The sequence below is a fragment of the Mauremys reevesii genome, linkage group 2 (genome assembly GCF_016161935.1).
Source record: "Mauremys reevesii isolate NIE-2019 linkage group 2, ASM1616193v1, whole genome shotgun sequence".
NCBI classification, from domain to species: Eukaryota; Metazoa; Chordata; order Testudines; family Geoemydidae; genus Mauremys; species Mauremys reevesii.
The window spans coordinates 246,313,525-246,327,305 of NC_052624.1; positions in this window are offsets into that span (position 1 = coordinate 246,313,525).

The following is a 13,781-nucleotide window of genomic DNA, read 5'->3' on the forward strand; positions in this document are numbered from 1 at the left end:
GGGGCTACTTAAAGGGCCCGGGGCTCCCAGTCTCTACCGCCCCGGGCCCTTTAAATAGCCACTGGAGCCTGCCAGAGCAGTGGCAGGGCTCTGGCGGCTATTTAAAGGGCCAGGGCCGCGGGAGCCCCGGGCCCTTTAAATAGCCACTGGAGCCCCGCTACGCCAGGGCTCTGCGGGCTATTTAAAGAGCCTAGGACTCCCCTGCTTCTACGGCACAGGCCCTTTAAATAGCCCCCGGAGTCTTGGGGTAGCGGTGGGGCTCCGGCAGCTATTTAAAGGGCCCGAGGCAGTGGGAGCCCTGGCCCTTTAAATAACCCCTGGAGCCCTGCTGCCACTACCCCAGGGCTCCAGCAGCGGAGCTCTGGCAGCAATTTAAAGGGCCTGGGGCTCCAGCCATTGCCGGGAGCCCCAGGCCCTTTAAATTGCCGCCTGGGGAAGCCGGGCAGCCCCGGTACGGCACACCAGCTTACTTTCACCTCTGTTCCTCGGTAGTCATTTCCCATTTTGTATGTATGCAACTGATTGTTCCTTTCTAAGTGGAGTACTTTGCATTTGTCCGTATTGAATTTCATCCTATTTACTTCAGACCATTTCTCCAGTTTGTCCAGATCATTTTGAATTACAATCCTAGCCTCCAAAGCACTTGCAACCCCTCCCAACTTGGTATTGTCCACAAACTTTATAAGTGTACTCTCTATGCCATTACCTAAATCATTGATGAAGATACTGAACAGAACCAGACCCAGATCCCTGCAGGGCCCCGCTTGTTTTGCCCTTCCAGCATGACTGTGAACCACTGATAACTACTCTCTGGGAATGGTTTTCCAACCAGTTATGCACCCACCTTATAGTAGCACGATCTAGGTTGCATTTCCCTAGTTTGTTTATTAGAAGATCATGCGAAACAGTATCAAAAGCTTTATTAAAGTCAAGATATACCACATCTACTGCTTTCCCCCTATCCACAAGGCTTGCTACCCTGTCAAAGAAAGCTATCAGGTTGGTTTGACACAATTTGCTCTTGACAAATCCAATGCTGACTGTTACTTATCACCTTATTATCTTCTAGATGTTTGCAAATTGATTGCTTAATTATTTGCTCCATTATCTTTCTGGGTATAGAAGTTAAGCTGTCTGGTCTGTAATTCCCTGGGTTGTCCTTATTTTCCTTTATATAGATTGGCACTATATTTGCTCTTTTCCAATCTTCTGGAATCTCCTGTCTTCCATGACATTTCAAAGATAATTGCTAATGGCTCAGATATCTCCTCAGTCAGCTCCTTGAGTATTCTAGGATGCATTTCATCAGGTCCAGGTGACTTGAAAACATCTAACTTGTCTAAGTAATTTTTAACTTGTTCTTTTCCTGTTTTAGCCTCTGATCGTACCTGATTTTCACTGCATTCACTATGTTAGACGTCCAGTCGCCACCAACCTTCTTGGAAAACCGAAACAAAGAAGTCATTAAGCACCTCTGCCATTTCCACATTTTCTGTTATTGTTTTTCATCCTTCATTGAGTAACAGACCTATCCTGTCCTTGGTCTTCCTCTTGCTTCTAATGTATTTGTAGAATGTTTTCTTGTTACCTTTTATGTCTCTAGCTAGTTTGATCTCGTTTTGTACCTTTTTGTCCCTACATACTTGTGTTATTTATTTATATTCATCCTTTGTAATTTAACCTAGTTTCCACTTTGTGTAGGACTCTTTTGAGTTTTAGATCTTTGAAGATCTCCTGGTTAAGCCATACTTCCTATCTTTCCTGCGCCCTTAATAATATTTCTTTGAAAAACTGCCAGCTGTCTTCAACTGTTTTTCCCCTTAGGGTATGTCTACACTACAAGACTATTTCGAATCAACTTAAGTCGAATTTGTGGAATCGACCTTATGAAGTCGAATTTGTGTATCCACACTAAATACACTAATTCGACTGTGTGAGTCCACAGTAACGTGGCAAACGTCGACTTTGGAAGCGGTGCACTGTGGGAAGCTATCCCACAGTTCCCGCACTCCCTGCTGCCCATTGGAATTCTGGGATTTCCCCCCAATGCATGCTGGGGGGGGAAAACTGTCGAGGGTGGTCCTTGGTAACTGTCAGCATTCAACCGTCACTCCCGCCGGCGGGAAATCAGTTCGCACGCTTTTCCTGTTATAAGTGACAGAGCGGATGCCACAGCACTCCACTGCGATCATGGAGCCCGCTGCGATCATCACTGCACTTATGGCCGTTGTCAACTCCTCGCACCTTATCGTACACCTCTTCAACAGTCAGATGCTGAGAAATCGGGCGAGGAGGCAACGGCAGCGCGGTGAGGACATAAAGTCTCAGACTGGCACAGACCTGTCAGAAAGAACGGGACGCCGCGCCGTGGAGATCATGGTGCACTGGGTCATGTTCATGCTATGGGACAGCGATTCTGGGCCCGGGAAACAAGCACGGACTGGTGGGACCGCATAGTGCTGCAGGTCTGGGATGAATCACAGTGGCTGCTAAACTTCAGGATGCGTAAGGGCACTTTCCTTGAACTGTGTGACTTGCTGTCCCCTGCCCTGAAGCGCAAGGACACCAGGATGCGAGCAGCCCTGACAGTGCAGAAGTGAGTGGCCATAGCCCTCTGGAAACTTGCCACGCCAGACAGCTACCAGTCAGTAGCTAACCACTTTGGCGTGGGCAAATCTACCGTGGGGGTTGCTGTGATGCAAGTGGCCAACGCAATCGTTGAACTCCTGCTCTTGAAGGTAGTGACTCTGGGAAACGTCCAGGTCATCATAGCTGGCTTCGCCGCGATGGGATTCCCAAACTGCGGTGGGGCTATAGATGGGAATCACATCCCTATCCTGGGACCGGACCACCAGGCCAGCCAGTACATTAACCGAAAGGGCTACTTTTCAATGGTGCTGCAAGCACTGGTGGACCATAGGGGACGCTTTACCAACATCAACGTTGGGTGGCCGGGCAAGGTTCATGACGCACGTGTGTTCAGGAACTCTGGTCTGTTTAAACGCCTCCAGGCAGGTAGTTTCTTCCCGGACCACAAAATAACTGTTGGGGATGTGCAGATGCCTACAGTGATCCTCGGGGACCCAGCCTACCCGCTAATGCCCTGGCTCATGAAGCCCTATACAGGCGCCTTGGACAGTGAGAAGGAACTCTTCAACTACCGGCTGAGCAAGTGCAGAATGGTGGTGGAGTGTGCTTTCGGACGTCTCAAGGGGAGATGGCGGAGCTTACTGACTCGCTCGGATCTCAGCAAAAACAATATCCCCATTGTTATTGCAGCTTGCTGTGTGCTCCACAATCTCTGAGAGCAAGGGGGAGACCTTTATGGCGGGATGGGAGGTTGAGGCAAATCGCCTGGCTGCAGATTACCCTCAGCCAGACACCCGTGCCATTAGAAGATCCCAGCGGGAAGCGCTGTGCATCTGGGAGGCTTTGAAAGCTAGGTTCCTCAGAGAGCAGGGTAACCTATGACTGTCCAGTTGCTTTACAGAGAAGCTGAACCTGCCCGTTTCTTTACCCATTTACTGTTGACTCTCCTCTGCAGTGTCATACCCCGTTCACCCCGTTTGCCCCCTTCCAACACACGTGTAAAAATAAAGGTAATGGAGCATTGTTATTTAAAAACCTTTTCTTTAATAATGATTTCGCGTCAAAGGGTTGAAACAGGGACGCGGACTGTGGTGGGGAGGGTGTGCAGTGATGTAGAGACCGCTTCTAGACTATAGGAATGATAGCCTACTGCTCCTACAGCGGTCTCTGGGGGGAGGACGGTTACAGGTGGGTGTGCAGGAAGGGGTGAGGGGTGTAGGCTTTGGGACGGAGTTTGGGTGCAGCCTCAGGGCTGGGGTGGGGCGTAGGAAGGGGTGAGGTGTGTGGGAAGGGGAGGAGGCGAGGGGTTGCGGGCTGTGGCTGGGTCTGAGGGTTTGGGGCATTGTGGAGGCTCAGGGCAACGGTAGAAGAGCAGGGTGATGGCAACCTGCCTTGCCATTTGTGGATGGCAGGCGCTAGTACCCTGGGGCAGCAGACAGTATTTGTGCTGGTAGCCGCTCTACTGTCAGGTAGGGACACAGCGTGGGGGGGGGGGAGGGAGACGACACGCCGGGGGAGGGGTGGCAGGTGGGCGCTGGGACCTGCTCCAGGCAGGGAATTGACGGGGTGGGGGGAGACCCGCGTGGGCCAGGGCCCGATCCAGGCTGGGCCGGGGGAGAGACCCACCTCCAAATATACCTGGAGCAGGGCACCTGCTGCCTATGAACAGAACATTAAAAACACCTCACAGACTGACCAGGGTGCCTAGTGACTGCACTCAGTGAGTAACCTGCTGTTGATCCTGCCCCCATGTCTGTACCCTGTTCATGGTGACTGTCCTATGCAATTACCAAACCCCTCTCCCCCCTTCACAGAAAGTCTTCAGCAAACAAACATGACAGAAACAGTAATTAACAGCAAACTACTTTTAATACTTGACAACACAGTGAAGGTGAGAACTTTTCAAAATCTAGGGACTGAGAACTTTTGGGTAATTTAGCAGTCCGCTGTGGTGCAGTGACAGTTTTCATGGCCCTTGGTACCCCTCCTTCTTGTTATTCTGGGAGAGGTGGGTATTGGAGTGTGTGGCGGGGGAGGGCGGTTGCAGACACACTGCAGGGTGTCTCTGTCCTCCTGCCTGCGGTCCTGCAGAACATCGACAAGGCGCCTGAGCGTGTCCGTTTGCTCCCTCAGTAGTCCAAGCAGCGTTTGAGTCGCCTGCTGGTCCTCCTGACGCCATCTGTCCTCCCGTTCGCTGTGTGAGCGCTGCTGCTGTGTGAGGTTCTCCCTCCACTGGCTCTGCTGGTCCGCTTCTGCTCTGGAGCAGCCTATAAGTTCTGCAAACATCTCGTCCCGGGTCCTTTTCTTATGACACCTAATCTGCGCCAGCCTCTGTGAGGGGCATGGTGGAGCAGGTCGGGATACTGTTGCAGCTGTGTGAGGGGGAAAAGGGAGTGAATTGCTTACAAAGATGCCTTTTCTTAAAAATGAAACATAGTCTACTCATTGCCTGTGAACCAGACCATGGACGGCACCTATCTCCTGAGCACTCACTCAGGGAAAGTTCGATTTATCTGCATTCGCTTTCATTGCCTGGGGTATTGCACTGCAGACCAGACAAGTGGGGCAGGAAAGCTGAATCCGTGGAGCAGCCAGGCATGGTAAGCCAAAGGCTTTTGGCTGCTTAAAAGTCAATGTCCAGCTCTGTCCTCTTGCTGCAGGCAATCCTGAAAGCATAAACTCTGCCCCTGTTCCACCCCCTCGCTGTTTTCCCTTGGAAAAGATCCCTGTATGCTGCCACTCTGTAGCCTCCAGCACGTGGCTCTAAAGTGACGCTTCTTGTTGTTCTAAGGAACAGTGAAGCACTACCAATAGTAATAGTACACAAATCACTCTACTTCCATGCAGGAGTCTGCGCACGAGATCACCCTGAGGAGGGTGTCACGGAGAGACAGGGAGTGCATGCTGAATGAAAGCCAGCACAAGCCAGGGCCCTAGGCTGCGATGCTCGTCAAGGCACTGGTCCCGGAGTACCAGCTGAGAGCGTGGCGCGGAAAAGTGTGCTACCTCGGAGCACCCAATAAGACAGCTCTCCCCAGGAACCTCCTCCATAGGCTTTTCGACTACCTCCAGGAGAGCTTCGTGGAGATCTCCGCGGAAGATTCCTGTTCCATTCCCCTGCATTTAGACCTTCTGTTCGCCTAGTCTATTTTCCTGTTCCATTAATAATAAAAGTTTACATGTTTAAAGCACTTACCGACTGATCCTTCTCCTGATTCAGGGTCCGTGGTAACGGCTGCGGAGGGTTGGTAGGGGATCTCAATGAGGGTGATGAAGAGATCCCGGCTGTCGGGGAAATCAGCGTTGTAAGCGCTGTCGACTGCCTCCCCCTCCTCATCTCCTTCCTCATCTTCCCCATCTGCGAACGTCGACGAGGAACTGGCCGTCGACACTATCCCTTCATCAGAGTCCACGCACACTGGTGGGGCAGTGGTGGCAGACCCACCGAGAATGGCATTCAGTGCCTCGTAGAAATGGCATGTCTGGTGCTGGGCTCCGGAGCATCCGTTTGCCGCTTTGATTTTATGGTAGCCTTGTCTCAGCTCCTTGACTTTCACGCGGCACTGCATTGCATCCTGGCTGTATCCTCTGTCTGTCATGGCTTTGGAGACCTTCTCGTAGGTCTTCGCATTCTGTTTGTTGGAGCGCAGCTCCGAAAGCACAGACTCATCGCCCCACACACCGATCAGATCCAAGACTTCCTGGTCAGTCCATGCTGGGGACCTCTTTCTATTCTGGGATTGCCTGGACTCCTCTGCTGGAGAGCTCTGCATCGTTGCCGGTGCTGCTGAGCTCGCCCCGATGTCCAACCAGGACATCAGATTCAAAGTGCCCAGACCGGAAAAGGAATTCAAATTTTCCCGGGTCGTTTCCTGTGTGGCTGGTCAGAGCATCCAAGCTCGGACTGCTGTCCAGAGCGTCAACAGAGTGGTGCAGTGTGGGATAGCTCCCGGAGCTACTAAGTTCGATTTGCATCCACACCTAGCCTAATTCGACATGGCCATGTCGAATTTAGCGCTACTCCCCTCGTTGGGGAGGAGTACAGAATTTGAACTAAAAAGCCCTCTATGTCGAATTAAATGGTTTCCTGGTGTGGACGGGTGCACGGTTAATTCGAATTAATGCTGCTAAATTCGAATTAAAGTCCTAGTGTAGACCAGGCCTTAGACTTGCTTCCAATGGGATCTTACCTACCAACTCCCTGAGTTTGCTAAAGTCTGCCTTCTTGAAATCCATTGTCTTTATTTTGCTGTTCTCCCTCCTACCATTCATTAGAATCATGAACTCTACCATTTCATGATCACTTTCACCCAAGCTGCCTTCCACTTTCAAATTCTCAACCAGTTCCTTCCTATTTGTCAAAATCAAATCTAGAACAGCCTTTCCCCTAGTAACTTTCTCCATCTTCTGAAATAAAAAATTGTCTCCAATACATTCTAAGAACATGTTGGATAATCTGTGCCCTGCTGTGTTATATTCACCAACAGGTGTCTGAGTAGTCGAAGTCCCCCATCACCACCAAGTCCTGTGCTTTGGATGATTTTGTTAGTTGTTTAAAAAAAACCTCATCCACTTCTTCTTTCTGGTTAGGTTGTCTGTAATAGCCCCCTACCATGACATCACCCTCATTTTTTACCCTTTGTATCCTTACCCAGAGACTTTCAACAAGTCTCCCGCCTATTTCCATCTCAACCTCAGTCCAAGCATATACATTTTTAATATATAAGGCAACATCTCCTCCCTTTTTCCCCTGCCTGTCCTTCCTGAGCAAGCTATATCCTTCTATACCAATATTCCAGTCATGCGTATTAACCCACCAAGTGACTGTGATGCTGTGATGTTGCACTCTGTATGACTGTATGAAAATATGCTAATGAATGTGAATATAATGTTACTGGAATATGCTTCATGCAAATGTCTCTTGTAAGGTATCATTACAAAGCTTATAATCTACTGAGTGTGATCATCCTATTTGTATAAATGTAACACTTCTGTATCTGAAACTAGAAATATGATATATAACTCTGAACTGGAATCCATCTTTAATCTGTTGCTTTTCCATTTAGAAGGAGGGGTGGGAACCCAGAGAGGGACAAAGGATTTCCGCCTTGTGCAAAAATATATAAGGGGGTGGAACAGAACAAAGGAGGCTGCAGTCATGAGAAATCCCCTAGCTACCACCTGAGCTGAAACAAGGACTGTACCAGGGGAAAGGGCCTAGACTAGGAAGGTGTCCAGTCTGTGATAGAAGCTTATTGAAACATCTCTGAGAGTGAGATTTTCATCTGTAATCACTTTCTTACTGTATTAGGTTTAGACTTGCATTTTTTATTTTATTTTGCTTGGTAATTCACTTTGTTCTGTCTGTTATTACTTGGAACCACTTAAATCCTACTTTTTGTATTTAATAAAATCACTTTTTACTTATTAATTAACCCAGAGTATGTATTAATACCTGGGGGGAGGGGGTGAACAGCTGTGCATTTCTCTCTCTCGGTGTTATAGAGAGTGAACAATTTATGAGTTTATCCTGTATAAGCTTTATACAGGGTAAAATTGATTTATTTGTGGTTTGGACCTCATTGGGAACTGGCCATTTGAGTATTGGAGACAGGAACTCTTCTTAAGCTGTTTTCAGTCAAGCCTGCAGTCTTTGGGGATGTGGGTTAGACTGGGTCTGTGTTTGCAGCAGGCAAGCGTGTCTGGCTCAAACCAGGCAGGGCACTGAAGTCCCAAGCTGCCAGGGAAAACAGACTCAGAGGTAGTCTCAGCACATCAGTTGGCAGTTCCCAAGGGGTTTTTTTGTGATCCAACCTGTCACAGATGCCAACTGTCATAGTTGTGTTTATTTATTAGCATTTCCAGTTCTTGCTTATTCCCCATACTTCTCGCATTAGTGTACAGACATCTAAGATACTGATTAGATTTCCCCCCCACCCCAGTTCTGTCTTGTTTCTCCCTTATCCCTGTTATAACAGCCCATGCTCCCCACAGATCCTGATCCTTCTCCCAGGTCTCCATGTTTTTGACTTACCTGTGGACTTTGGTCACCTGCCTCCTTCGAACCTAGTTTAAAGCCCTCCTCACTAGGTTAGTATCCAAATATGCTTTTCCTCTTCCTCAACAGGTGGACCCCATCTCTGTTTAGCAGACCTTGGTCAAGGAAACTGAACTCCTGGTGACACCATCCTCGCAGCCAGGCATTCACCTCCAGGATGCATCTGTCTCTGCCTGGGCCCCTACCCTTGACTGGAAGGATTGAAGAGACCACCACCTATGCTCCGAATTCCCTCATCCTTACTCCCAGAGCCCTGTAGTTACTTCTGATCTGCTGAGGGTCATACCTCACAGTATCATTGGTTCCCACATGGATGAGTAGCATGGGGTAGTAGTCAGAGGGCCAGATGATCCTCAACAATCCCTCCGTAACATCTCGGATACGGGATTCTGGCAGGCAGAATACCTCCCAGGATGCCATGTCAGGGCGACAGATGGGTGCCTCTGTCCCCCTCAGAAGAGAGTCACCAACAACCACTACCCTATGTTTCCTCCTAGAAGTGGTGGCTGTGATCCTCCCAGCCTTGGGGGTACATGGATTCTCCTCCTCCACCTTTGGGGGTGATTCCTCATTGCTTGTTGCCAGTACAGCATAGCAGTTCTCTGAGGGATAGCTCAGTGGTTTGCGCATAGCCCTGCTAAACCCAAGGTTGTGAGTTTAATCCTTGAGGGAGCCATTTAGGGATCTGGGCAAAAATCTGTCTGGGGATTGGTCTTGCTTTGAGCAGGGGGTTGGACTAGATGACCTCCTGAGGTCCCTTCCAACCCTGATATTCTATGATTCTATAACCTGTTTGACCCTGAATCACATCCAGAGGTGCTTATCAAGATACCTACTGCTGCATGTAACGTCAGATGTACAAGAGATCTGAAAATAGCTGATATTGGTGAAGAACAAATGCAGAGATTTGTGAAAGGTGGCTTGATTCTGATAAAAGCAACAAAGAATCCTGTGGCACCTAATAGACTAACAGACAGGACACGTAGCTTCTTCAGCCCAGTCAAGAAATCTGGCATCAAAACATTTACTGACATGGCCAATAAAACCATATTTAACTTTGGCAAGGGAGGGACAATCACAGCAGCTATCAACCCAGAAATTGTTTTCTGCAGAACCCTATTCTTAGCAAGATACAGAGATGATGTTTCAATGGCAACTGTTCTTAATCACTCACTTGGACCAGTGCCTGTGTCCCTCTTCTGTGGTGATGGAACAATGAGAAGAACAGAGAGAGCTGAATTAGAGCATCAGCTGGAAGTTCAAGATGAAAGAATCTATGAGCTAAAAGCATGCAACAAAGAAACCACATTGTACATCAGAGATGCCATGCCTGTCATACAAATGATGACTGGAGACAAATTCCTTGCATTCAATGAACTGGCTGCTGAGTACTTGAGGCAGTCCTAAAAGAATTTGAAAAAGCTAATTCTGTCATCAAAGCGTTTGACAGATATGACAACACTAACTACGTGAAAACTGCACAAAGACAGTGCCAGACAGGACATAAGTTGGATGCAAGAAATACCAGGTGATTGGTGGACATCCTGTACATCCATGGAAAAAAATTCTACACATGGCCTCCAACAAGCAGCCATTTGAAAAATTCCTCTGTGAATATATGGGTCAAAATGCACGAGAGTGTAGGAGCACACCCAGCACAAACATGCCTTCATGCTGGAGGCTTTTCCAGTGGTGAAGAAGTAAAGTCCATTACTAGTATAGGTGTTTAAGAAGCCCAGGACTTGTACAATACTCAGGAGGAAGTGGACATAAGGATTCTTCTGCATGCATCTTAAGCAAAGTAACCTGTCGTGGGCTAAGAGGGAAGGTCCTCTTATGGATTGGTAACTGGTTAAAAGATAGGAAACAAAGGGTAGGAATAAATGGTTAGTTTTCATAATGGGGAGAGGTAAATAGTGGTGTCCCTCAGGGGTCTTTACTGGGCCCAGTCCTATTCAACATTTTCATAAATGATCTGGAAAAAGAAGTAAACAGTGAGGTGGCAAAATTTACAGATAATACAAAACTACTCAAGATAGTTAAGTCCCAGGCAGACTGCGAAGAGCTACAAAAGGATCTCTCAAAACTAGGTGACTGGGCAGCAAAATGCAGATTAAATTCAATGTTGATAAATGCAAAGTAATGCACATTTGAAAACATAATCCCAACTATACATATAAAATGATGGTGTCTAAATTAGCTGTTACCACTCAAGAAAGAGATCTTGGAGTCATTGTGGATAGTTCTCTGAAAACATCCACTCAAAGTGCAGCGGCAGTCAAAAAAGCGAACAGAATGTTGGCCATCATTAAGAAAGGGATAGATAATAAGACAGAAAATATCATATTGCATCTATATAATCCATGGTACGCCCACATCTTAAATACTGCGTGCAGATGTGGTTGCCCCATCTCAAAAAATATATACTGGAACTGGAAAAGGTTCAGAAAAGAGCAACAAAAATTATTAGGCGTATGGAATGGCTGACAATTGAGTAGAGATTAATAAGACTGGGACTTTTCATCTTGGAAAAGAGACCACTAAGGGGGGATATGATTGAGGTCTATAAAATTATGACTGGTGTGGAGAAAGTAAATAAGAAAGTGTTATTTACTCCTTCTCATAACAGAAGAATTAGGGGTCACCAAATGAAATTAATAGGCAGCAGATTTAAAACAGAAGGAAGTACTTCTTCACACAATGCACAGTCAACCTGTGGAATTCCTTGCCAGAGGATGTTGTGAAGGCAAAGACTATAACAGGGTTCCAAAAAGAACTGGATTAGTTCATGGAGGATAGGTCCATCAATGGTTATTAGCCAGGATGCACTGGGATGGTGTCCCTGGCCTCTGTTTGCCAGAAGCTGGGAATGGGCAACAGGGGATGGATCACTTGATGATTACCTGTTCTGTTCATTTGCTCTGGGGCACCTGGTATTGGCCACTGTTGGAAGACAGGATACTGGGCTAGATGGACCTTTGGTCTGACCCAGTATGGCCATTCTTATGCATGCTGTATGTGCTCATATAGCTTTTGGTTCTCTTGGTGTCAAAGGAACCATAGTAATTATGTCACCTGATACAGTTGTTTTGGTCCTTTCTGTTCACTACTTTCCAAAAATGGAATGCACATATACCATGTAGATTGAAACAGGCACCATTACCAGCACAACTGACAAGTATTGCTTCATACCTCTGCATGCAACTTGTGACACACTCACTCCTGACTTCTCCAACATACTTCCTGCAGTACATGCATTAACAGGATGTGACTCTGTGTCATCCCTAATTGATACTGGGGGGAAAACATCTGTGTTTAATGTTAAATGACAAATGTCAAAACCCGGAAGGGGTTCATTTTGATCTCGTGACTCAGCCAGAGGGCTGAGCTACTGAAGACCCGCCAAATGAGGTCAACAACCTATAGGGGGCGCCAGGAGAGGAAAAAGGCTTGCAGTACCGCATTGAGGCACTCAAGAGGTGAATGTCTCCATTACAGATGCAAAAATGACTTTGTGTCCTTGCTTATTATCTTCCAAAGTTCCATGACTGTGCCTCAGGAGGCAGGAAGTCCCCCTGGGGGCTCAGCTTGTTGTGTCCACCAGGGAGTTGACAACATGTTAATTTTAGCAATCTCCTTCCCCATTGTGATAGGAAAGAGCTATCTCCCTTACTCACTAATTTGATGACTTTGCTTACCATTTATGTAAAAGTAACTTCAATGTCTCTGCCCAACAACCAGGCTGGTCAGACAAGCAAATACATTTCTTTGTCTAAAGCAGACTTGGCTTATACATTGCTTGGCAAACAAACATAATTCTAGCACATATTTATATCTCTTTGTACACTCCCCGTACACATGGCTGACTTAGAACAACGCTTCCTCAGCTCTCGTCCCCTAGTACCCCAACTCTACTTGTGCTACATTGATGACATCTTCATCATCTGGACCCATGGGAAGGAGGCCCTTGAGGAATTCCACATTGATTTCAACAATTTCCACCCCACCATCAACCTCAGCCTGGACCAGTCCACACAAGAGATCCACTTCTTGGACACTACAGTACACATAAACGATGGTCACATAAACACCACCCTATTCCGGAAACCTACTGACCGCTATACTTACCGACATGCCTCCAGCTTTCATCCAGACCACATCACACAATCCATTGTCTACAGCCAAGCCCTAAGATATAACCGCATTTGCTCCAATCCCTCAGACAGAGAAAACCCCCCACAGGATCTCTATCAAACGTTCTTAAAACTACAATACCCACCTGGGGAAGTGAAGAAACAGATTGACAGAGCCAGAAGGGTACCCAGAAGTAGGGTGATCAGATGTCCCGATTTTATAGGGACAGTCCCGATTTTTGGGGCTTTTTCTTATATAGGCACCTATAACCCCCCATCCCTGTCCCGATTTTTCACACTTGCTCTCTGGTCACCCTACCCAGAAGTCACCTACTATAGGACAGGCCCAACAGAGAAAGTAACAGAACGCCACTAGCCATCACCTACAGCCCCCAACTAAAACCTCTCCAGTGCATTATCAAGGATTTACAACCTATCCTGAAGGATGATCCCTCACTCACAGACCTTGGGAGACAGGCCAGTCCTCACTTACAGACAGCCCCCCAACCTGAAGCAACTCACCAGCAACTACACACCACACAACAGAAACACTAACCCAGGAACCAATCCCTGCAACAAACCCCGTTGTCAACTCTGTCCGCATATCTATTCAAGGGACACCATTATAGAACCCAACCACATCAGCCACACCATCAAGGGCTCATTCACCTTCACATCTACCAATGTGATATATGCCACCATGTGCCAGCAATGCCCCTTTGACACATACATTGGCCAAACCGGACAGTCTCTATGCAAAAGAATAAATGGACACAAATCAGACATCAAGGATTGTAACATTCAAAAACCAGTAGGAGAGCACTTCAATCTCCCTGGACACTCAGTAACAGACTTAAAAGTCACCATTCTTCAACAAAAAAACATCAAAACAGACTTCAACGAGAAACTGCAGAACTGGAATTAATTTGCAAACTTGACACCATCAAATTAGGCCTGAGTAAAGACTGGGAGTGGCTGGGTCACTGCAAAAAATAATTTTC